Source organism: Hemitrygon akajei, chromosome 9 (genome assembly GCF_048418815.1).
Source record: "Hemitrygon akajei chromosome 9, sHemAka1.3, whole genome shotgun sequence".
Taxonomy (NCBI): Eukaryota; Metazoa; Chordata; class Chondrichthyes; order Myliobatiformes; family Dasyatidae; genus Hemitrygon; species Hemitrygon akajei.
In genome coordinates, this window is record NC_133132.1 from 96,359,273 (window position 1) to 96,382,737 (window position 23,465).

A 23,465-nucleotide genomic window follows, 5' to 3' on the forward strand; every position below is an offset into this window, starting at 1 on the left:
GGTCTTGGGTATAATAGAACAAAGAACAGGCCCTCTGGCCCATGATATGCTGAACTAATTAAATTAGAAATTAGCCCAAATAAATTTATTCCTTCTACCTACACAATGGCCATATCCTTCCATTTTCTACACATTCATGTGCCTCTCTCGGAGCCTCTTGAATGCCTCTATTATACTTACCCTCAGGTAGTGGATTTCAGGCAACTCCTGCTCTGGGTAAAAAAAGAAACTTGTCCCACACATCTACCTCAAGATTACCCCCTCTGATATGAGACATTTCGAAAAGATAGCGGCTGTCAATTTATCTATGCCTTGCATAATCTTATAGATTTATTTCAGCCTGGAGAGAAAACACCCCAGGTTTGTCCAATTCTCCTCATCGCACCTGCCCTCTAATCCAGGCAGCATCCTGATAAACCTCCAAAATCTCTTCACCCTCTCCAAAATCTCAACGTACCTCCTATAACGGGGTGAGCAGAATTGAATGCAATTTTCCAGTTGCACCCAGAGTTTTATCAAGTTGCAACACAACTTCCTGATTGTTGAACCCAGTTCCTCAACCAATGAAGGTAAGCACGCCACATGCCTTCTTTACCATCCTATTAACTCGTGTAGCCACTTTCAAGGAGCTGTGGACTTGACCCAAGAGTCCCTCTGCATATCATCCCTTTTAAGAGTCCCTTTCCTAATCATATATCTCCGAAAATGCAACACCTCATATTTAGCTGGGTTAAACTCAACTGGCCATTTCTTCACCCTTATCTGCAACTAATCTACAGTGCAACATGTGAAAGCTAAAGGTGTATTAAAATATACAACAGGCAGAGGCGAGGTTTGAACGGGGCACAACTGCGCAAGCGCGTGAAAGACGGCCTCTGAGATCAGTGGGAGAATTTAAGCGAGCAGAGGCTGAGGACGAGCTTCACTCCAGGTGAGGCAAGGCCGGGTAAGCTCCTTTAATTAATCTAATTAGTTTAGGAGTAGGTAATGGAGGCAGCAGTTAGGACAGCTGAGTGCTCCGTTTGCAGTATGTGGGAAGCCAGGGTGAGCACAATTGTCCCTGATGACTACACCAGCGAAAGGTGCATCCAGCTGCAGCTCCTGACAAACCGAGTTAGGGAACTGCAGCTGGAGCTGGATGAACTTCGGATCATTCGGGAGGCAGAGGCAGAAATAGACAGGAGTTTCAGGGAGATAGTCACCCCTAAGAGTCAGGAGACAGATAGCTGGGTGACTGTCAGGAGAGGGAAGGGGAATAAACAGGAAGAGCAGAGCACCCCTGTGGCCGTTCCCATCAATAATAAGTATACCGTTTTGGATACTGTTGGTGGGGACGACCAGGGACAAGTTGCAGTGGTTGCATCTCTGGCACCGAGACTGGACCCTCAGCTCAGAAGGGATGGAGGGAAAAGAGGAGAGCAGTAGTGATGGGATTCAATAGTTAGGGGGACAGATAGGAGGCTCTGTGGAAGAGATGGAGAATCCCGGATGGTCTGTTGCCTCCCTGGTGCCAGGGTCCGCGATATCTCGGATCGAGTACTCAGTATTCTCAAGAGGGAGGGTGAGCAGCCAGATGTCGTGGTCCACGTAGGGACCAATGATGTGGGTAGGAAGAGTGAGGAGGTCCTGAAAGGTGAGTTTAGGGAGCTAGGTGCCAAGTTAAAGGACAGGACCTCCAGGATAGCAATCTCAGGATTGTTACCAGTGCCACGTGCAGGTAGGTTTAGAAATATTAAGATAGTGCAGATCAACACGTGGCTGAAGACATGGTACAGGGGGGAGGGCTTCAGAATTAAAGATAATTGGGCAGTTTTCCAGGGAAAGTGGGACCTGTTCCGTCGGGACGGTTTACATCTGAACTGGAGGGGGACAAATATTCTTGCAGGTAGGTTTGCTAGTGAGACTCCAGTGGATTTAAACTAGATACAAGGGGGGAGGGGAACCAGAGTGTAGGAACAGATATATGGGAGAAGGAAGAAAAAGAAGATAAAGTTGTTTGCACCGTTCGAGATAAACAGAGGGGAAGATGTGGAGAATTTCTTAAATGCATTTATTTTAATGCTAGGAGCATTGTAAGAAAAGTGGATGAGCTTAGAGCATGGATTGATACCTGGAAATATGATGTTGTAGCTATTAGTGAAACATGGTTGCAGGAGGGGTGTGATTGGGAACTAAATATTCCTGGACTTCGTTGTTTCAGGTGTGAAAGAATCGGAGGGGCAAGAGGGGGAGGTGTTGCATTGCTTGTCAGAGAAAATATTTCAGTGGTGTTCTGGCAGGATAGATGAGTGGGCTCGTCTAGGGAGACTTTGGGTGGAATTGAGGAATGGGAAAGGTGTATTAACACTTATAGGGGTGTATTATAGACCACCTAATGGGGAGCAAGAATTGGAAGAGCAAATTTGTAAGGAGATAGCAGATATTTGTAGTAAGCACAGGATTGTGATTGTGGGAGATTTTAATTTTCCACTCATAGACTGGGAAGCCCATACTGTAAAAGGGCTGGATGGTTTGGAGTTTGTAAAATGTGTGCAGGATAGTTTTTTTGCAGCAATACATAGAGGTACCAACTAGAGAAGGGGCCGTGTTGGATCTCATGTTAGGGAATGAGATAGGTCAGGTGGTGGAGGTATGTGTTGGGGAGCACTTCGGGTCCAGGGATCACAATACCATTAGTTTCAATATAATTAAGGAGAAGGATAGGACTGGACCCAGGGTTGTGATTTTTGATTGGAGAATGGCTAACTTTGAGGAGATGTGAAAGGATTTAGAAGGAGTGGATTGGGACAATTTGTTTTATGGGAAGAATGTAATAGAGAAATGGAAGTCATTTAAAAGTGAAATTTTGAGGGTACAGAATCTTTATGTTCTTGTTAGGTTGAAAGGAAAGGTTAGAAGTTTGAGAGAGCCATGGTTTTCAAAGGATATTGGAAACTTGGTTCAGAAAAAGAGAGAGATCTACAATAAATATAGGCAGCATGGAGCAAATGAGGTGCTCGAGGAGTAAAAAGAATCTTAAGAAAGAAATTAGAAAAGCTAAAAGAAGATACGAGGTTGCTTTGGCAAGTAAGGTGAAAATAAATCCAAAGGGTTTCTACAGTTATATTAATAGCAAAAGGATAGTGAGGGATAAAATTGGTCCCTTAGAGAATCAGAGTGGACAGCTATGTGTGGAGCCAAGAGAGATGGGGGAGATTTTGAACAAATTCTTTTCTTTGGTATTCACTAAGGAGAAGGGTATTGAATTGTGCAAGGTAAGGGAAACAAGTAGGGAAGTTATGGAAACTATGATGATTAAAGAGGAGGAAGTACTGGCACTTTTAAGGAATATAGAAGTGGATAAATCTCCAGGTCCTGATAGGATATTCCCTGGGACCTTGAGGGAAGTTAGTATAGAAATAGCAGAGGCTCTGACAGAAGTATTTCAAATGTCATTAGAAACGGGAATGGTGCCGGAGGATTGACATATTGCTCATGTTGTTCCTTTGTTTAAAAAAGGTTCTAAGAGTAAACCTAGCAATTACAGGCCTGTAAGTTTGACATCAGTGGTGGGTAAATTAATGGGAAGTATTCTTAGAGATGGTATATATAATTATCTGGATAGACAGGGTCTGATTAGGAACAGTCAACATGGATTTGTGCATGGAAGGTCATGTATGACAAATCTTAGTGAATTTTTTGAAAAGGTTACTAGGAAAGTTGACAAGGGTAAAGCAGTGGATGTTGTCTATATGGACTTCAGTAAGGCCTTTGACAAGGTTCCACACAGAAGGTTAGTTAGGAAGGTTCAATCATTAGGTATTAATATTGAAGTAGTAAAATGGATTCAACAGTGGCTGGATGGGAGATGCCAGAGAGTAGTGGTGGATAACTGTTTGTCAGGTTGGAGGCCGGTGACTAGTGGTGTGCCTCAGGGATCTGTACTGGGTCCAATGTTGTTTGTCATATACATTAATGATCTGGATGATGGGGTGGTAAATTGGATTAGTAAGTATGCAGATGATACAAAGATAGGTGGCATTGTGGATAATGAGGTAGGTTTTCAAAGCTTGCAGAGAGATTTAGACCAGTTAGAAGAGTGGGCTGAATGATGGCAGATGGAGTTTAATGCTGATAAGTGTGAGGTGCTACATTTTGGTAGGAATAATCAAAATAGGATATACATGGTAAATGGTAGGGCATTTAGGAATTCAGTAGAACAGAGTGATCTAGGAATAATGATGCATAGTTCCCTGAAGGTGAAATCTCATGTGGATAGGGTGGTGAAGAAAGCTTTCAGTATGTTGGCCTTTATAAATCAGAGCTTTATGTTGGGATGTAATGTTAAAATTGTACAAGGCATTGGTAAAGCCAAATTTGGAGTATTGTGTACAGTTCTGGTCACCGAATTATAGGAAAGATGTCAACAAAATAGAGAGAGCACAGAGGAGATTTACTAGAATGTTACCTGGGTTTCAGCACCTAAGTTACAGGGAAAGGTTGAACAAGTTAGGTCTTTATGCTTTGGAGCGTAGAAGGTTGAGAGGGGACTTAATAGAGGTATTTAAAATTATGAGGGGGATAGATAGAGTTGACGTGGATAGGCTTTTTCCATTGAGAGTAGGGGGGATTCAAACAAGAGGACATGAGTTGAGAGTTAGGGGGCAAAAGTTTAAGGGTAACATGAGGGGGAATTTCTTTACTCAGAGAGTGGTAGCTGTGTGGAACAAGGTTCCAGTAGAAGTGGTAGAGGCAGGTTAGATATTGTCATTTAAAGTAAAATTGGATAGGTATATGGACAGGAAAGGAATGGAGGGTTATGGGCTGAGTGCGGGCCAGTGGGACTAGGTGAGAGTAACCGTTCGGCACGGACTAGAAGAGCCGAGATGGCCTGTCTCCCTGCTGTAATTGTTATATGGTTATACAGAAAACACGTATTGATGCCACATCCGTTACTTCACCTTGGTTTCTGCAGACTCTAATCTGTAATCTATATCAATCTGTAATTATAATCTACAGATTGATTATAATCAGATTTATTGCAATTAGAATTGATCACAATTGATCTACAGATGATTGGAAAAATATACTCGGTTCACCGGGGAAGAAAATCTGCAGCTCCGACCTGGTCTGGTCTAAATTTGACTCCAGATTCAATGTTGGGGAAAAAAGTGATAGTGCTACAGGTTGCAGAGATCTACAGAGATGATGGCAGGATTTGAAGATTGTAATTTTGAGGACGTTTAGGACAGTGAGTGTTGTTTTATTTGGAATAGAACATAGAACAGTATAGCACAGTACAGGCCCTTCAGCCCACAATACTATGCTGACCTTTTAAATTACCCAAGATCAATTTAACACTTCCCTCCAAATTAGGACTCCATTTTTCATTCATTCTTGTCTATTAGAGATTCTTAAATGTCCCTAATGTATCTGCCTCTTTCACACCCTGACTGTGCATTTTACACACTTACCACTCCTAGTGGGGAAAAAAGTTACCTCTGACATTCTCCACTGTACTTTCCTCCACTCACCTTAAAATTATGCCCTTTTGTATCAGCCATTTCCTCTCTGGGAACAAGTCTCTGGCTGTCCACTCTATATATGCCTTTTATCATCTTATACTTCCCGATCAAGACATCTTTCATCCTCCTTTGTTCCAAAGAGAAAAAACAAAGCTTGCTCAACCTATCCTCATAAGACATGCTCTCTAATCCAGGCAGCATCCAGGTAAATCTCCTCTGCACCCTCTCTAAAACTTCCACACCCTTCCTTTAATGAGGCAACCTGAACTGTCTGTAATACTTCAAGTGTGCAAGAAGACTAAGAGGTGAATTAATTGAGGTCTCTAAAGCAACAAGGAGCCTAGTTAAAAAGGGTCAAACTCTTTCTCAGAGATAGCAAACTCCAGTTGCAATAGATACAAAATAAGTTCAAAGTAAAACTTATTATCAGAGTACATACATGTCACCATGTACAACCTTGAGGTTCTTTATCTGCAGGCATACTTAGCAAATCTATAGAACAGTAACTGTAAGCAGGATCTGTAAACTGTAACCAACCTGTGCAAATGCAGATATAAATAAATAGCAATAAATGATGTGCATGAAATAACAAGGTAAGAGTCCTTTAATGAGTGTAGTTATCCCCTTTTGTCCAAGAGCCTGATGGTTGAGGGGTAGTAACTGTTCCTGAACGTGGTGGTGCGAGTCCTGAGGCACCTGTACCTTCTACCTGGTGGCAGCAGCGAGAAAAGAGCATGGCCTGGTTGGTGAGGCTCTTCAGTGATGGATGTTGTTTTTCTATGGCAACGTTTCATATAGATGTGCTCAATGGTTGGGAGGGTTTTACCCATGATGTACTGGGTCGAATCCGCTACCTTTTGAGGGATTTTCTGCTCAAAGGCTTTGGTGTTCCTATACCAGGCTGTAATGCAGACGGTCAGTACACTTTCCATCACACATCTATAGAAGTTTGCCAAGGTTTTTGATCACATGCCGAATTCTGCAGACTCCTGAGGAAGTAGAGGTGCTATTGTGCTTTCTTCACAACTATTTTTATCTTTCAAATCTTTTTATTATTATTATTATTCAAAATACACAGCTACATCAAAGCAACAACACTTACAATTATATTTATATGATGGGACAAGGACAAGTTATCTGAGATAGTGACACCCAGGAATTTAAAGTTACTGACCCTCTCCACCTCTTATATTCCAATGAGTACTGGCTCATGGACCTCTGACTTCCCTCTCCTGAAGTCTACTATCAGTTCCGTGGTCTTATTGACATTGGTAATTGATAGAAAGATTAGAGCGAAGGTGAGGAAAAGTTTTTTTTCACACAAAGGATAGAATAGGTCTTGGATTCAATACTGTATCACTGAATTGGAGAAGTGTTTGAAAAGGCTGAGATAGATCTATAAAAATGAAACATCTGATTGGGGGTAACTAGTGTATTACATTCAATTCTGATCCCCCCACTCCTCCGATGAAAGATGTGAAGTTTAGTAGCATGGTCCCTGCGGAGTGGGCTTTTTCAGTGGATAGACTAGAGAAGCTTGGGTTGAATTTCTCAGAGGTAGTTTGGTAGAAATTTCAAAGCCATGAACGGTCTCGATATACAGTAGTGAGAAAGAGTGTTCCCATTGGTGGAATTGTTGGGAAGCAGAATACATACATTTAAGCGAAGGAGGCAGAGAGCGGCTGGGAAGATGAGTGCTCTCGGGATGACCCAATTCCTTCCCAATGTTGCCAACTGAAGTTTTGTGGAAGATCGAGACAGCGGTCAGAGGCCTCTGCACTTGAGCTATTACCCTCTCTCTCGATGGTGAGAGAGGGTTGCTGATTCTTGAATCAGAGGAACTTGTTATGAACCCCGTAACTGGGTGTCTTACCAGCAAAGATAGGAGTAGCCGTTGAAGTCTGATGATACTATTTTTAACAGTATTTATTAGTAAAAAATACACAAAAATAATATCAGAATCAGAATGAGAATCAAAATCAGACTTTAATCGCCAAGTACCTATGCACATACAAGGAATTTACTTCCGGCAGATGTTGTCTCTCTGCTCAAAACAATAATAATGATAAATATAAATGAAAATATAGATTATACATACAGGTAGTGCAATCCAAGTAATAGTTAGCCGACAGTTAACCGGCAGTTAACTGTTCAGCAAAGTGACCGCAGTAGGGAAAAAACTTCTCCAGTGCCTATTAGTCTTAGTCTGGAGGGATCTGAAGCGCCTACCAGACGGAAGCAGATCAAACAGTCCGTGCGCAGGATGGGAGGAGTCCTTTATGATGTTCCCCGCCCTCTTCAACCTGGAAGAGTACAGGTCCACAATAGAGGGCAGGGAGGCTCCAATGATGCGCTCGGCAGTCCTCACTGTGCGCTGTAGTCTGGTTCTATCCTGCTTGGTGGCGGTCCAAACCACACAATGATGGAGGTGCACAGGACAGACTCAATGACTGCAGTGTAGAACTGCAGCAGCAATTCCTGAGGCAGACCGTATTTCCTCAAGAGCCGCAGGAAATACATCCGCTGCTGGGCCTTCTTCAGGATGGAGCTGATGTTCTGCTCCCACTTCAGATCCTGAGAGATGGTGGTTCCCAGGAACCTGAAGTTCTCCACGGTGGACACAGGGCTGCTGAGGACTGTGAGGGGAGTCATAGCGGGGGGATGTCTCCTGAAATCCACTATCATCTCCTTTCTCTTGAGCGTGTTCAGCTCCAGATTGTTCCGACTGCACCAGAGCGCCAGTTGGTCCACCTGCTGTCGATATGCAGACTCATCACTATTCTGAATGAGTCCGATGACGGTAGTGTCGTCTGCAAACTTCAAAAGCTTCACATAGGGGTTGGAGGAGGTGCAGTCATTGGTGTAGAGGGAGAACAGCAGTGGAGAGAGGACACACCCCTGGGGGACGCCGGTGTTGGTGATTCGAATATCCGAGGTGACCTGTCCCATCCTTACCTGCTGACTTCTGTTGGTCAGGAAGCTGTAAATCCAATCACAGAGGTCAGGTGGCACAGTAAGGTGAGACAATTTGGAGCAGAGGGTATGAGGGACGATGGTGTTAAACGCTGAACTGAAATCCACAAACAGCATCCGAGCATAGGTCCCAGGACGATCCAAATGTTGCAGGATATAGTGCAGTCCCAGGTTGACTGCATCGTCTACTGACCTATATGCCTGGTAGGCAAACTGCAGGGGATCCAGCAGGCTGGATCTGAGGGTCTTCAGGTGGTTCAACACCAAGCGTTCAAAGGATTTCATGACTACAGATGTCAGTGCGACAGGTCTGTAGTCGTTCAGTCCTGTGATGGTGGGTTTCTTGGGGACCGGGATGATGGTAGAGCGCTTGAAGCAAGTCAGAACCTCACTCAGCTCCAGAGATCTGTTAAAGAGCTGAGTGAAGATGGGAGCCAGCTGATCAGCACAGGCTCGTAGACAGGAGGGGGAGACCCCATCTGGGCCTGGAGATTTTCGGGTCTTAAGTCGCTGGAACAGTCGACATACTTCTCCTTCGCTGATTCTAAGCAAATCAATGCAAATATACAGATAATATACGTCATCAATACTAAACCTAAAAGTGCGGGTATAATAATAATCAATAAGAAATAAGCTCTATCGTTGTCTAGGGGATAATGAATTGTCCGATGGAAATATAAAGTTCAGTTCAGTTCATACAGGCTGCAGTCGTTGTTGCTCGCGGTGTTGCAATTGTTGGAGAGAGAGAAAGAGAAAAAAAGCAGTAACAGCTGTTAACTTGCTGATTTTCCTTTTACGATCTTGATCCGTCGATGCGTTGTTGTTGTGGCCATTCACGTATGACCCCTCCGCGTCCTTTAGCTAGACCGTTCCGTGGTGGACTCGTCACCCAGGCAAGGGTGGACACACACAGAAGCCCCCACCGGTCTCGTAGCGTTTCTCCTGGTGTGTCTGAGGGGTGTTTCCCCAGACCCTACTTTTATCCTCACTCACGGGGTCTCAGATGTCAATCAGGTTGGGATGATGCAATCCCTCAACCAGACCACTCTGGTTGCCCCCTTAGGGGTTTCAATGAATAGTACAGTACTCAATACACAATTCCTCCTTCAAGAGACAATAGCAGTAATCTCTCTCTTTGTCAATAGGAGACATTCCACCTTGTGTATTCTGCGTTGTCTATAACAACTGCCTTTGCTGTTATCCTGTGTCTCTCTCATCTCCCTTGATAACAGCATCGGAATAGTAGCGATTTGCGATTCTCCAAAAGGAGGGGGCGACTTTGCACCCTTCGGCCCATCAGAGTTGCTCCACATTCGTAACAAACTTGAAATACTTAATGCTGCAGCCTGTAACTTTGGAACAGTGAGTGTTGGCCTCTCCTCTTGCTGTAGCGGGAGCAATATCTCTCTCTCTCCGTCATTTGTGAGAGAGAGGGCCTGTTGAGAAGTCAAGGTGTTTGGATGAACTGTTTCTGATGGACTATAGATCATGGTTTTTGGAGGTTTGCTATTGTTTGCTAATGATGGGGGGGGGGGGGGGGAGGTGGAGGGAGCTAATGCTTTTTGCTGGAAAAAGTGAGGGCAGGAGAAAAGGCTGATGATTTGCTGGTGCTTGTGTGTGGGAGGAGAGAAGGGTGCTTTGGGGTTCTAATGTTTTTCTGTCACTCGTTCTTTGGGTTTTTTCTCTCTGTTTTGTGGATATCTGTAAAGAGTAAGGATTTCAGGATGTATACTCTATACTTTGTTTGACATTAAATTGAACCATTGACATTACCCTGTAACCGTCAGGCTCCTGAACCAGTGAGGACACCAACACCAAACTGATTCTCCTACCTACAGACTCACTTTCAAGGACTCCACAATTCATGCTCTCATTATGATTTTTTATTTGCACAATTTGTCTTTTGCACATTGGTCATTTGTTGTCAGTTTTTGTCTGTTTAGAGAGTTCATTAATTCTATTGCAATTCTTTATTTTCTTGTAAATACCCGCAAGAAACTGAACCTCAAGGTAGTGTATGGTGTAACAGTACTTTGATAATAAATTTACTTTGACTTTGATGTGAGGAAGAACTTTTTCATGCAGGACTTCCTGTCTCTGGTACCTGCTGCTATTTTGTGAGGTTAGACAATCTTGGATGGTTTTCTCTGGAGCATCAGAGACAGAGAAGCAAAAATAGGCAGAAATATATAAAATTATGAGAAGTATAGACAAGGTAGGTGGTCAAAGTCTTTTTCTTATTTCAAAAACTAACCATAGCTTTGAGATTAGAGGAGACCTTTAAAAGGGATTATCCAGGGCAAGATTTTTTTCTCTACAAAGTGTGTGGTAGGTGCCTGGAATGCTCAGGCAGAAGAATTGGTTAAAGCAGATAGAAAAGCAACACTAAGAGGCATTTAGACAGACACATGAACAGGCAAAGAATGGAGGGAACACATACAAAATGCTGGTGGAACTCAGCAGGCCAGGCAGCATTTATGGAAAAGAGCAAAGAGTCGACATTTCGGGCCGAGGCCCTTCATCAGGACCTGCTGCGTTCCTCCGGCATTTTGAGTGTGTTGTTTGGATTTCCAGCATCCTCAGATTTTCTCATCTGAGGAATGGAGGGATCTAGACCATGTGCAAGCAGATGGGATTAGATTTGATTGGGATCATGGTTGGGACAGGTGCCATGGACCGAAGGGCCTATTCCTGTGCTGTGTGTACTGCTTCAGAACTTACTGCTTGAAATTGTAGTGAAAGGAATCATCACCTTTAAGAAGGAAATCAGAGTCTGCAAGAAATAAAAACTACCGGAGGGTTGCAAAGAAAGAGCTGAAGAGGAGCACAGTAATGTCTTCGTCTCCATGAGATGAATAGCCAATCTGCACTGTAATGAGTTGAGCAAACTTGTAGCCGAAGTCCCTTGCTCTAATCATCTCAACCACTGGAAACAGTCTGTTTCACATATGCCCCTTCCCTTCCAAATGTTCGACATTCCTCTCAAGTCTCTCTGTAATCTTATCACACTTAATAAAAACAGCCTCAATTTTCAGCTTGGATTTAATTACATATGCCAAATGTTCCAAGCTACTTTAATGGGGCGATTATCAGACTTTAAGTTTTGACACAGAGCCACAGATGATATTAACATTTCAAAGTTTCAACGTAAATTTATTATCAGAGTACATATATGTCACCATATGCTACTTTGAGAGATTCATTTTCTTTCCAGCATTCACAAGCAGAACAGATAAATACAATAGAATCAATGAAAGACTACTCACCTATCTTGGCAAACAACCAATGTGCAAAATAGTCCCTGAAAGAGAGTCCATAAGTTGTTGATTCAGTTCAGAGTTCAGGTGAGTGAAGTTATCCATGCCAATTCAGGAACCTGATGGTTGTAAGGAAATCAGGGTAATTAGGACAGATAAGATTGGAAAAATGATAGGTCTTAAGGGACCCCTTTAAAAGGCAGAAAGATAACTGAAGGTGTATCACCATGAAGGAGTGGGCTAAAAAGGTTTGCAAAAGTTGCAACAATCATCTAGTGCAAAGATTTCAAGAAGCATGTAGAACCAGAGTATACAACAAGGCCTCCAAGAGGACCACAACCTTGCTGTGGTTTGGAGGTTTGTGTGCCTCAATGGCCTGGAGAGCCACTGTCTGTTGGTTGAAGACAGGGCTTTATGCTTTGGCACTTGATTGGGTCACCCATGCCAAACAGGTCAAAGGATAGAGGTCAGACTAAGGGTGGTCCACCAGACCTGCAGGTTCAGGGGTTCACTCAGGACTAACACCCCTGACTGGTCAAACAAGACTGTTGTGGAAACAGCAATGAAAAATGCTTTTACATCTAGGTGGCAGAGATGGAGGAACTTCATTGCCTGTGGCATAATGGGCAGAAAATTTAAAGCAAGGGTTGCAGAACAAATAAAAATAAATGATGGAAGTTCTAAAACTACCAGAATCTAAACCACCAGAAGAGATCTCTGATCTTTTGGCAGGATATTTTTGCTAAATATTGGGGTTCAAAATCTGACTTTATTGTGGTTTCACATTAATTCAAGATTAAGTGTGAATGATTCTTACCATAAAATCCAGCAATCTCCTTGGATTTTAGTGGACCTGAAGTACAGCCTTTAATCGGAATCAGAATCAAGTTTAATATCACCAGCATATGTTGTGAAATTTGTTGTCTTTGCAGCAGCAATATATTGCAATACCAAATAGAAAAAAAACCCACTTGAATTACAGTGTTTATATATGTATCAAATAGTTAAATAAGTAGTGCAAAAATAAAAACAACAAGTAGTGAGGTAATGTCCGTGGGTCCAGTGTCCATTCAGAAATCAATGGCAGAGGGCAAGAGCTGTTCCTGAATCACTGAATGTGTACCTTCAGGCTTCTGTACCTCCTTCCTGATGGTAGCAATGAGAACAAGGCATGACCTGGGTGATGGGGTATTTCATGATGGGCACCACCTTTTTGAGGTGTCACTCCTTGATACTACGGAGGCTAGTGCCTCTGATGGAGCCCCATCTTGTGCAGCTAGGTCCTAGACTTCTTATCGGATTGCTGACAGGTGGTAAGGATGGGCTCCCTCTCCTCTGTCTCTCTGCCCCTCAACACAGGTGCCCCCTAGGGTTGTGTCCTGAGTCCCTTTCTCCACTCCCTTTACACCCACAACTGTACTGCCACACACGGCTCCAATCTGCTGTGGATGACTCAACTTTGATTGGCCTTATTTGTAGCGGTGATGAGACAGCCTACAGAGGAGAGGTTGACACCCTGACACAGTGGTGCCAGGATAACAACCTCTCCCTCAATGTCCAAAAAACAAAGGAGCCGATTATGAATTACAGGAGGAATGGAGCCAGGCTTGTCCCGATCAACATCAATGGGACTGCAGTTGAGTGGGTGAGTAGTTTCAAGTTCCTCAGTATACACATCACCGATGATCTCACCTGGACTGTACACACCAGTTTTATTGCAAAGAAAGCACAACAGCGTCTCTTCTACCTCAGGCAGCTTGAGAAGTTCAGCATGAACCCCCAAATCCTCAAAGACATTCTACAGGGGCACCTCCGAGAGCATCCTGACTGGCTGTATCACTGTCTGGTATGGGAACTGCACCAACCTTGATCACTGGGCACTGCAGAGAGTGGTACGGACAGCCCAGCACATCTGTGAACGTGAACTTCCCTTCACTGAGAGTATTTACAGCACCAGGTGCGTAAAGATGGCCTGAAAGATCATCGGGGACACCAGTCACCCCAACCATAAACTGCTACAGCTGCTTCCGTCTGACAAATGGTACTGCAGCATTAAAGCCAGGACCAAAGGCTTCTTTGTACAAGCTATTAGACTTAAATTCGCATGTCTGTACATTGCAATGGAGTCATAACGCAAAGATTTGTACTCCCTCACTGGGATGGATGTAAGATTTAAATAAATTCTAAATTCTAAATTTACAACTTTGCAGCTTATTTCAATCCTGTGCAGTAGCAACGCCCCCTAACACAAACAAAACTCCAAAATTCACATCATATGACTCATGCAAAGTTGCACAAGCCTTTGCTTACAAAGAATGTTCATGCTTGTAAATTGCCAATCCTTCAGACCAAAGTATAGATCAAAACCAGAAACCTTTACAATGAATAGTAAACCTGTTTCCTTTACAATGAACGTTTGCTGATGAGGTTCAGTGAGTTGAGCAGCATGGGGGAAGCGGAGGATTCATGCACAAGTCTTTTCCTCACTGCCTATCATCTCCCAGTTCCTCACTTCGACCCAGACATCTTCCCCCTCCCCTGATTTCACTTACCACCTGCCAGCTTGAATTCCTTCCCTTCTGCCACCTCCTTATTCTGGTTTCTTCCCACTTCCTTTCCAGTCCTGATGAAGGGTCTTTCCCCAAAATGTTGACTGTTTATTCCCCTGCCTGATCTGGCAGCTTCCTCCACCATTTTCTGTGAGCAGTACAAGGTGCTAAGAAGCATAGATTAAGTGGACAGTCAGAAATGTTTTCCCAGGGTGGAAATGGCTAATTTGAGTCACCATAATTTTTAAGACAATTGGAAGAAAATATAGGGGAGGAGGTCGGAGGTAGGTTTTCACACAGAGAGTGGTGGGTACATGGTACCAGGGTGGTGGTAGAGGCAGATACATTAGGAACGTTTAAGAGATTCTTAAAAGTTCTAGCTAACCAAAACACTACTGTTCTTTTATGGAATTTGACAAACTTTCCAACTCTCCAGCAGAGGCACACACCACATCTTACATTCAGTGGCCACTTTATTAGGTACCTCCTGTAAATGAGTGCATATTTGTGATCTTCTGCTGTAGCCCATCCGCTTCAAGGTTTGACGTGTTGTGCATTTAGAGATGCTCTTCTGTACACCACTGTTATAACGTGTGGTTATTTGAGTTACTGTCATCTTCCTGTTAGCTTGAACCAGTCTGGTCATTCTCCTCTGACCTCTCTCATTAACAAGATAGTTTCACCCACTGAACTGCCGCTCACTGGATGTTTTTTTTTTGTTTTCTGCACCATTCTCTGTAAACTCTACAGACTGTTGTGCATGAAAATCCCAGATCAACAGTTTCTGAAATACTCTAAGCACCCTGTCTGGCACCAACAATCATTCCAAGGTCAAAATCACTTAGATCATATTTCCTTCCCATTCTGATGTTTGGTCTGAACAACTGAACATCTTGACCACGTCTGTACACTTTTATGCATTAAGTTGCTGCCACATGAATGATCGATTATATATTTGCATTGCAACACACAAAATGCTGGAGGAATTCAGCAGGTCAAGCAGCACCTATGGAAATGCAGGAACAGTTAATGTTTCGGGCCAGAACCCTTCATCAGGATGTGATGGAGGGTCTCGGCCTGAAATGACAACTGATTATTCATTTCCGTAGATGCTACCTGACCTGCTGAGTTCCTCCAGCATTTTGTGTGTGTTGCTCTTGATTCCCAGCATCTGTGGAATCTACCGTGTTTAGAGATTTGCATGAATAGGCAGATGTACCTAATAAAGTGGCCACTGAGTATAGAATTAATTAAACCTGTCAAGAGCCAATGAGCCGCTGTGACACTGTAAGACTAGCAGTAAGGAAGCAGTAAGACTATTGTACTTTGCGTGGATAAGTGGACCCAGCAGCTAAGCCATGTATTTGGCTTGTTCCTCATCTCCTGAAATTGACAGTGATAGATTAATTAGAAGAAACCACATTGGCTTGAAGTGGGGGTTCAATAAATCTCTCAGACTGAGAATGAATTGTCGTAGAGATAGTCAGCTCTCTCCTTATCAAGGCCACCTCTAGAGTGACACACCTGGAGGTTGGGGGATGGTCTGTAGCTCATTCTCGGTTTGTCAAGCAATGTGATTGGCTTTAGCAGATAGTCAATGAATGGAAAATTACAGGTGAGAGGGCAGTTAAAGAAAGAGCAATATAGATTGCCTCTTTTCCTGGCATTTTCAAATTTGGCTGCTCTGTGAGGTTTACTTGTCTCTGTGCTGAACCAAGGCTGTGGTCGGCAACTAATGGACTCCTGAATAGGCGGTAGAGATGACTGGCTTCGTGACTGTGGACTCACTTTTGAGAACTTCAGTTCTGAATGTTATTTGTTTACTTTTACTGGTTGCACGATTTGTTTTTTTTTCTGCATATTGGGTGATTGACAGTGTTCTTTTTTATATGCGTTCTATTGGGTTTCCTTGTTTTGTGGCTTTCTGTAAGGAGATGAATCTCAAGGATGTATAATGTATACATATTGATAACAAATGTACTTTGAACTTTGGTACTGGACCAGCAGCATTCCAACGCACTACACCGTGAGGGTCCTGAATTCCATCCAGACTGGATGCAGGCCAAGTATCCTATCCGCTTCCCGGATAGTTGAAATCCCAGCGTGTCTCAGTGGTAAAGTCTTCATATTTATTACAAATGGTGATTTTATTCCCCCAATTAGTGGCGGCCCAGGTCAGAGCTCACCCAGTCACGAGAGAAGTGACAGAGGCACTTTTGGCTCTGTCTGTAACATACGGAGATGGCTGGAGCTCCAAGTGCAAGACACACTGGGACAGGAAGTTGCAGCGTTGGGTTGGGGATCTGTCGAAGCATTTGGGCACTGACGCCCAGCGCTCTGAGGGAACACAGGGATGCTGCATTGAGACGGAGAGTTGGTTGAGAGTGACGAATAGGTTTCCTGCTGCTTCGGGACTGTGCGCTCCTGTGAAAGGATGTCTTCGTTCAAGTGAACGTACTCTCCTGGGTCAACTGTTGGTTCACTCATCCTGTCAGGAAACGTAGAGGAGGCTTCACCCAAAAGCAGAGCAGCAGAAATGATTTAGCTGTAAACAACATTTTACTAATAAACTGCAAAATAACAAGCCACAGGGGACCACAAAATAAGAGAGACCAGATACTTAACATGTCAAGGTAACTGAAGGCTAAGAACAGCTGGCTGGTTTGTATGCGTGAAGAAGGATGGTGGATTTGAGCTGAGTTTCAATGGGCTACAGGTAATGATTTGGAAATGAGTGGCGAGTGACTCCTGTTAGCAGGTAAGAGACTGGAAGGTGCCTGTTTGTGCATTGCTTGCCTGACAGTCTCTTACATATGTTAAGTCCCCAGTCACTACCATTGCAATGCCTCCAATAATAAAATTTTAGCTGCAGCTAAATTCTGGAGAAGACACTGGTTGTTAGAAACAGAACAGTGAAAGATGTTGAAACAACCTCCTATCAGTTACCAAGCTCCTCACTCAGAGTTGGCAGAGACCCTTAAAGAGAACAATTGGAACAAAATGCTTCGTTGGGGCCAATCTACAGATGTCATAAGCTGCACCTTTGAGTTGGAATCTAATTTGGGGAGAAGTAATATCATCAGCAAAAGGTACAGTTGATGTTTCGGGCTTGAAGGGTCTTGGCCCGAAACATCAACTGTACTTTTTTCCATAGTTCCTCCAGCATTTTGTTGCTTGGATTCCCAGCATCTGCAGATTTTCTCTTGTTTATTATCAATAATAACATCATCATGCCCACGCCAGCTACCAAGAAAATGTCCAACCCATTAACATCTATTTTATTATTATCAAATGAAATGCCGTGTGTTCGGTTTTGTGGTAAGCATCATTTCACCAGGAATAGATGATGTACATTCAGTGGCCACTTTATTAGGTACACCTGCACACCTGCTCATTTATGCAAATATCTAATCAGCCAATCATGTGGCAGCAGCTCAATGTATGAAAGCATGCAGATATGGTCAAGAGGTTCAGAGAATGGTAGGGGGGAAAAAACATCCAGTGAGTGATGGTTCAGTGGTGAAAATGCCTTGTTAATGAGAGAGGTCAGAGGAGAATGGCCAGACTGGTTCAAGCAAAGAGAAAAGTGACAGTGATACAAATAACTACGCGTTATAACAATGGGATGCAGAAGATCATCTCTGAACGCACAAATGGATGGGCTACAGCAGCAGAAGACCACGAACATCCACTGAGTGGCCACTTTAGTAGGTGCAGGAGGTGACTAATGAAGTGGCCACCCAGTGTAATAATCGATACTAGATTGAGATTAATTTTTGCAGATGCAATGAAAAGGTGTTAATTGCTCCCATTTCTCGGATGAGGTTCTTCACATCCCAGCGTTAAAATGAAACAAGCCCTGCACTTCTTTGCTGGCAAATCAGCTCTCCTTTTGCCTTCAGGTGATGTGCTGCTTATTCAACCACCTCCTTCAGGTTACAGGTTTCAAACTACATCGACTAAAACAAGTACTTGGAACATAAAGACACCATTATGTTAGGCTGAATGTAGCAATTGTGTTGGATATCCACCAACTGACCCTGTTTATTTCTTTTATCATCAACTTCTGATATAGCTTCTTTGAAACATGGCCCAGAATCTCTGTTTCTCTAAATAAACCAAGAAATAAAATATCTGCAGCTTGTAACCAACGTATTTCAAATGACATCATCTTACATACTATGTTCAGAAGAGTTAAGCCTCATGCTTGCTTAATTTACGCATGTCATAATCAATGTCATAACCTTATTCCCTTGGCCATTTATACCGCATATACAGGAAACTGGAGCATTGATCTCATCTTGGCAGGTGAATGCAGATGAGCTAAATCTCCATTTCCTGCCAGTGCATGCTATTCCAGTCAGCTTACTCATAGTGAGCATGACAATTGTGTGGTAGTAGTGCTGCGCGTAGATATATTACCAAATGGAAAAATGGAACCTGCTTGAGACACTTACACCACATCTGATTCATGTTTTGGCAACAGCATTGAATTAATTTTTGTGTTACAGGCACTCTCTAGGTATTCATAACATTTTGAAGCAATCTTTCCTTATAAGCACAATTTATAAGCTTGGAGCTCAAACTGACATTGTCCAGAGAAAGAGAGATTCCAAACTGAGGGGCAGTTATTAAATCACGATTCCCAGTATTTAGTTAACGGAGTTCACCATAATTAATGCAACGGTACGGCACAGTGCAGGCCCTTTGTCCCACAATGTTGTGCAGAACTTTTAACCTACTAACCCTTTCCCCTCACATTTTTCTATCATCCATACGCCTGTCCAAGTGTCCCTTAAGTATCCCTAATGTATCTACCACCACTGGCAGTGTGTTCTATGCATCCACCACTCTATCTGAAAAAAATAACTTAACTCTGACATATACCCTATAATTTCCTCCAATCACCTTAAAATGATGCCCCCTTATATTTACCATTTCCACCCTGGAAAAGAATTCTCTGGCTGTCCACTCTGTCTGTGCTTTGAATCACTGGATTCAGTAGGATTGTTCAGTCATGGAAATATTGTTTGTCTGCTAATTTTCCTGGTTTGCTGCTACTTAAGTGATCCTATGAAAAACTGGAGTTGTTTTACCAAAGGCTGTTTATGAGGCATATATGGCTAAAGGGAACAAACTCAGAACAGGTTGGTGGCTGGAGAACTATAACTGAAGAGGTAATGTATGAGGTTGGTACCCACTCAAAGCCTGCAGGAATGATTTGAGGTCCAGTGGGCATGAGACAGACTTAGAAAGGAAGCTGATGTGGGAGATAAAGAGTGGAGCACTGGACTGAGAAGGTTTGAGGTCAGCCGCCTTCTCCTCATTCCTACAGTTTTGGACAGAAGTATAAAGAGTTCTTACTTAAGCTCCCTTGATTGTTCTGGTGTAAAATGCTCAGTTTTCTCTGTTAATTTGACATCAAATTCATCTTCCCCCCCTCCCCCCAGAGTGGCTATGAGAATCATGTCATAGTTATTGAAAGAAGCAGCAACTTATGGGCAACTCAGTCGAGTAGCGGACAGCGTAACATTACTACAGCACCAGCTGTAAGATCGGGGTTTGATTGTCAGGAGTTTGTACACTCTCCACTTGGCCACGTGGGTTTCCTACGGGTGCTCTAATTTCCTCCCATGGTTAGGGTTAGTGAGCTGTGGGTATACTATGTTGTTGACGGGATCACAGCAACACTTGTGGGCCTCATTGATTTGATCTGATTTGGCGCAAGTTACACATTTCATTATATGTTTCAATGTACATGTGACAAATAAAGCTAATCTTTAAGGTTTTCATCTGACTTCAGAATTTGTGCAGAGGAAGTTGGACGAGGTGGAAATCAGCAGCCTTCAATTCTAAATGGTATGGACCGATTCGACTTTCCTTTTTTGATAAGTACGGGCTTAAATATCAAGCTCATTGTGTGAGGCCCGGTAGAGATGACAGTGTGTGAGTATTGCCTCATGCTTGAAATCATGCTTTTACAACGATTTACCAGTAATGATTTCAGTTTGATGGAGCACTTTAATAAGTAGGGACTGGAAAAATGGTTGGCTGACTCATCTTGGCAGCCTGCCTGTATAATGGAGAACAGTTAAAGATAACCCAGGTCCTGACTTGCTATGTGCAGATTCAAATGTTGTAATACTCTCCTGGCTAGCTTCATACTGTCTTCTGTTTATAAACTCATGCTGATGTGAAACACACAGCATGACTGGTTCTCCGATTCCCAGCGCTCACTGGCTCACATTGAATCCTATTTATTTATCACATGTACATCGAAACATGCAATGAAATGCGTTTTTTGCGCTGACAACCTGAGGATCATGTTCCGGGTCTTTATAACGTAAATGATGCATTTCGCTGAATGTTTCAATGCATCTGCACATGTTATAACTGAATCTAAACCTGGGTGTGCTGGGGGCAGCCCACACGTGTCACACACACTGCAGCACTGACATAGTGTGCCCACAATGTTCAGCACAGCACACAAGCAACAACAGCAAAACAAGCCCTTTTCCTTCCCACTCACACACTCACCCAGCATGACAATGCAACAATTTAAAATTCTACCCTTGCTTTCTAATCCTTTCTGATGTTTTTTGAGCCATACGAATTCCTGTGATCTCATTTCCTCTCTCTTGTGTCTAACTTATTTGCATCCTTCCACCACAGCTCTGCAGTTCCCTTCCTAATGCATATCTGGTTCTCTGCACCAACTCCTCTAACTTGTCTTTACAACCTACATCTTTGACAAAAGTTTGCATTACCTGTCCTCTTAGTTTTGTTTAGGTGTTAAATTTTTTCCAAATAGCACCAAAATTCTGTTCGAAGGAATGTCTTTACAGTTCATATAACGGCAAGTTTTTGTTACTGCGGAGATAATTGTGAAGGTTCACCTAGCAAATGACCCAGAATAAGTCAAAGTAAAGTTTATTATTAAAGTGCATATACTTATGTTGCCATATAATACTTTCAGGTTTATTTCCTTGCAGGGATTTACAGGAAAATAAAAAAATACAATAGAATTTATGAAACATTATATATAAACATAAACAAGCAATCAATATGCAAAAGAAGGGTATAATACAAATAAAAAATAAATAATAATGAGAACACGAGTGCTAGAGTCCTTGAGGGTAAGTCTGTAGGTTATGGAATCATTTCAGAGTTGTGGTGAGTGAAGCGACTCACACCAGTTCAGAAGTCTACAGGGTAAGAGCTGTTCCCGAACCTGACGGTGTGGGACTTACGGTTCCTCTCACTCCTTCCCTGATGGTAATAGCAACGTTTGTAGTAAACAACCAATATAATCCTAGAGGTTTTCAGTTATGTGTAATATGATTGAGGTCTTATAAAAGTGGCTGGATTCAGAAAGCACTGAAGACTTCAAAATATACAGATGCTAGTTCTCCTTCTTTAACACTAAAAGGAAACCATGCTCTTTTGTCAGGGAGTGATTCGGGAGATAGTTGGACTGTTAGTTCAAATCAGTCACACAGATTTTCAGAGCAGAGGATCACAAAAACAGCAATTTATCAAGGCAGAACCATTTTGTCCCAGGACCTAAATACTACGGCATTCTAACATTTCTCAAATCTTTCCTTCAACTTGCAGATGTGGACATTCAGCTTTAGTGACACCTAATCAGTAGTTTTATGATTTGTTTTACTTCTCCCTCTTTAACCATGAATATTTTCAGCAGTGAATTAGTGAAGGTTGCAGTGGCAATAAAAAGATCAAGGGAGAGTAAAAAGACTCAAAGGGTGTGTCCATTTTTCCCCATCTATCATACAGCTGCCACAGTCTTTCAACTGCACTCCCACTCACCTCACCGACCTGCCTGCCATCTTACACCCTCCTCAGTCCACCAATCACCTTAGAATCCTCTTCTCTCCCCTCCTCGCTGTTCTGGCCATCTCACCTCCCCACTTACAGTCCTGATTCAGGGTCTCAGCCCAAAACATTGACTATTTCTTTCCTCTCAGAGATGCTGCTTGACTAGCTAAGTTTCTCCTGCAGATTGTGTGTTGCTGTCATTTCTAGCATTCTGGGTCGTCATCTACAAGTTGAGGTTCATGCCATCAGGTTGGATATGTAATTTTGTTGATTCCTTTTGTCACTAATGCATTAGAAGACAAAATTGCATTTTCAGAGAAGACTGGCATGAAACATCAAAGCAAAGCCATGATTTATGACCGGTCACAGTCAGCAATTCTAATCTAGTAAAATGACATAGTGTTTGTATGATCATTTAAATAAAATTTCACTTCAGAGTTTTTGATGACCTGAGTCTGCACTTACAGTTTCAAATTCTGCATCTGAGTTCTTAGCCATAGGCTGCAACAATTGATCTTACAAAGGAAACAATCATTAGGTTAGCAAACCTTCACAGGAAATTGCTGACTGTGACCGGTCATAAATCATGGCTTTGCTTTGATGTTTCATGCCAGTCTTCTCTGAAAATGCAATTTTGTCTTCTAATGCATTAGTGACAAAAGGAATCAACAAAATTACATCCAACCTGATGGCATGAACCTCAACTTCTTTAATTTCAGGTAATTACTCTCTTCCTCACTCTTCTCCCTTTTGTCATTCCCATTCTGGCTCCCATCTTACCCCTTCCTTTCTCTTCATCTGTCCATCACCTACCAGAGGTTCCTCTCCTCCTTTCCTTTCTTCCATGGTCTACTCTCCTCTCCTATCAGATTCCTTCCTCTTCAGCCTTGTACCTCTTCCACCTATCACCTTTTCTCATCACTGCCCTCCCCCACCCACTGACCTTTCCCCTCACCTGGTTTCACCTATCACCTGCCAGCTTGTATCACTTCCCCTCCTCCCACCTTCTTATTCAGTTACCTCCTCCCTTCCTTTCCAGTTCCGGTGAAGGGTCTCGGCCTGAAAAGTTAACTGCTTATTCCTCTCCATAGGTGCTGGTAGATTTCCAGCATTTGCAGCATCTCTTGTGTCAACAAAATAAAATATTTGGACAGTGATCCAGTACCACTATGGACATACGTACCATGGACACACATGGCCTTAATTTTCAGCATCATGAAATGATAATATTGGTGAAATGATGTCCAATGCTGTAGGTCTGTATATAGTGATATTCAGCTTTTCAACCAAAAGCTTGGTGAGTTTGTTGAGATATATTAGTTCCATGAACCATTGCACCCTATACC

At 42.8% G+C, this 23,465-nt stretch overlaps 1 protein-coding gene across 3 annotated transcripts in view; it reads left to right on the plus strand.

Moving 5' to 3' along the window:
- Positions 1-867: 867 nt before the first annotated feature.
- Positions 868-23,465, plus strand: part of LOC140733344 (uncharacterized) — a 148,446-nt gene continuing 125,848 nt past the window's right edge. For 2 of the 3 annotated variants that reach the window (XM_073056553.1, XM_073056556.1), the window contains exons 1-2: positions 885-946; positions 20,087-20,142. The gene's annotated coding sequence lies outside the window, so the exon portion shown is untranslated. Of the gene's footprint in view, positions 947-20,086; positions 20,143-23,465 lie in introns of all 3 variants that reach the window. The other variant, XM_073056555.1, reaches the window with a different exon arrangement.